This window comes from Oratosquilla oratoria, chromosome 2 (genome assembly GCF_046742065.1).
Source record: "Oratosquilla oratoria isolate Oo_2021 chromosome 2, ASM4674206v1, whole genome shotgun sequence".
Taxonomy (NCBI): Eukaryota; Metazoa; Arthropoda; class Malacostraca; order Stomatopoda; family Squillidae; genus Oratosquilla; species Oratosquilla oratoria.
In genome coordinates this window covers 54053259-54056493 of record NC_134778.1, presented here as the reverse complement: position 1 = coordinate 54056493, position 3235 = coordinate 54053259, and positions in this window count along the sequence as shown.

Sequence of the window (3235 nt, the reverse complement as noted above, 5' to 3'; positions counted from 1 at the left end):
CCTCATCGTCTTCGTCTTTACTTCCAATTTTACATCTTCGTCTTCTTTGTCCTCCATTTCTACTTCGTCTTCTGTTTCTTCCTCGTCTTCATTGTCTTCTTTGTCTTTATTTTATTTCCACTTCTGCTTCTTCGTCTTTATTGTCTTCTATTTCTATTTCGTCTTTTTTTTGTTCCTCATCGTTTTCTTCGTCTTTACTTCCACTTTTACTTCTTCGTCTTCTTTGTCTTCGTTTTCTACTTCGTCTTCTGTGTCTTCATTATCTTCATCAACTTTTTCTTTTTCACCTACTTCCACCTCCATTTCTTCATTGTCTTTTCCTTCATCCTCTTTTTTTTCTTCTTTTTTCCTTCCATACTTCAGTAAAGATACTTTTTGTGCTCGCGTATTTTGCATTGTTTATGGACTGGAAGCATAAGAGAGGTTTACAACGGCAGGAATGAACGATGGCGGCTTAGGGGGGTTGCGGTCGGCGATATTTAAGCGAAGAGAGAGAGAGAGAGAGAGAGAGGGAAGATTAAGGAGATCGAAGAACAGGAAGAGGAGAGACGAAGAGGAAAGGGAAGTGATAAAGAAGAATAGAACTAGAAGAGAGATCAATGTTCCAGGCAAGGTTCCAGGACAAAGGGGGGAGTTTCTCTCCCCTGTTACCATTTATGCGCGTATTCTGACTGCCGTCAGGCGATTTTATTCTACTCTAGGACATTCGTTGTGGAATTGAGTGACTTCAACCCGTCTCATGAAGAATAAGATGGAAAGACCACATTTGTTTGATAAACGAAGGAAGAAGTAGAAGATGAAGACCATAATGAAGAGGAGGAGGGGGAGTAGGAGGAGTAGCAGGAGGAGGAAAAGGAGGAGGGGGAGGAGCAGGAGGGAGGAGTGGGAGGAAGAGGAGGAGGGGGAGTAGGAGGAGCAGGAGGGGGAGGAGGAAGAGGAGGAGGAGGAGTGGGAGGAAGAGGAGGAGGGGGAGTAGGAGGAGGAGCAGGAGGGGGAGTAGGAGGAGGAGCAGGAGGGGGAGGAGGAAGAGGAGGAGGAGGAGGAAAAGGAGGAGGGGGAGCAGGAGGAGGAGTGGGAGGAAGAGGAGGAGGGGGGAGTGGGAAGGGGAAGACGAATGACTTCTTACTTAGGGGACTCGCCGCCAGATGGCCCGATAGTCACACTTAAGAAGATTTAGTTCGAGTGTGTGTGTGGGCGGTCGGCGAGGCTTGGCAGCGGCAAGGCTCAAGTCTTAAGATCCGTTCTCGAGAACGCCCACCGCGTGCCCTAAGGTCGCCCGGCACCTTTGTGTCCTGGCGGTTTTTTTTTTTTTTTTTTTTTTTTTTTACTGTGTCGTTATCTCGCATTGTTGATAACGTCATGTACTTACAGTATATAAATACCTTATAACCATTGGCTCTGAATTGAACTCATAGAGACTTAGAGGGAGTTTCGCTAATCTGAGAGAGTGCGACGTCAGCTTTCCAGAGGCAATGACTGGAATGGAAGAGGTGTCTTGGGGTTTCTGGAACAAGGGAAATTCTTGGACGCGGGACTGGAAAACTTTGGTCTTTGGGGCCTCTGGAACAAGGAAAATTTCGGGCGCGGGACCGGATTTTTTTTTTTTTTTTTTTTGGGGGGGGTGCCTCTGGAACAAGGAAAATTTTGGGCGCGGGACCGGAAAACTTTGGACAGGGAGGAGGAGCGAAGAGGAGAGGAAGCGAGAGATGGTAATCGGGTTGATAGAGAACAGACATAGGGGTGTGGCTGTATTTGTAACTATTCAGTTATTTATATGTGTATTTTATATTGTATCACTTATTTTTATTATTACAATTATTGTTGTTATCGTTATTATAATTATTATTGTTTTTATAGTTGTTATTGTTATCATTATTATTATTATTATTATCATTATTATTATTGTTATTGTTATTATCATTATTACAACTAATACTGTCGTTACTTTGGTATATGTATGTACCATTGTTACTTATTATTGTTATTATTATTTTATCATTATTGATTATTAATTATTATTATTATTTGTACAATAGCAGCATGTAAAGAATATATTTGACATTCGATAACCTTCATTTAATGCCAGAGCGGACATCCTGTGTTAGATTCTTACGGGGAACTTACACGAGTTCTCCCAGTCCATCCTGGTGCCTTACCCATTGTCGGCAGTCACGGGGAAGGGCTCCGAAGCACGTGCAAGGGCTAATGCGAATTTCTTTCACTGGAGAAGTATAAACTCACTGATTAGAGGACTCGAGCCCACAAATCTGAAGCCGCAACCTTTGCCTTCCTTTCTCGGGTAGACATGGCAAGTGGCGGTCACCGCGGCGTATGCGAGTGAATCTTGTACAATTTGAATTCATTTGAGGAAGAAGCCACGCCGATGACTCTCTTCCCTGTTAAGTGACTTGTAACTGATGTGAGAGGGAGAGAGAGAGATAGAGAGAGAGGGAGTGAGGGAGGGAGGGGAGAGGGGGAGGAGAGGGAGAGAGATAGAGATAGACAGAGAGAGAGGGGGAGAGAGAGCGAGAGGGGGGAGAGAGAGAAAGAGAGAGAGGGGAGAGGGAGAGAGAATTAGAGAGAGAGGGGGGAAGGGAGAGAGAGAAATAGAGAGAGGGGGGAGATGGAAAGAGAAAAATAGAGAGAGACAGAGATAGAGAGATATTAGGTTCCACCCTGGTTGACTTTAACATCATTTACCTTACTCTAAGGTACAACAAAACAAAGAGTGCCGACAGGAGACCTTTTGGTCTTTGACAAGGTCGAATGCAGACTAAATAGAATGAAATAAAGAGGTTAACGAGCCAATTGAGTCAGGAGGGGAACTTGGCTTGGTGGAGCTTATTTCATCAACATCAGATCAAAGATAAACGGAGAGATATAAATGAAAGAGGACTTCGTCCAGCAGTGGACTTCAGGTGGCCGATTGATTGATTGATTGATTGATTGAAATGCGTAGATTAGTAAAATTAAAAAATGACAGAAATAGAACTGAATAAGTAAAACAGGTTTGGTCCTTCTTTCTTTTTCTCTCTTCTTCCTCCTTTGCGAAATATATTTTATTTTCGTTTTTCCCACTTCTGTCCTCAGCCTCCCTTCCTCTTTCACACCCACCCCCTTCACTCCCTCCACTCCCTCCACTCCCTCCACTCCCTCCTCTCCCACCTTTTCTCCCATATCCCACTCTTTCTACACACACACACACACACACACACACACACACACACACACACAC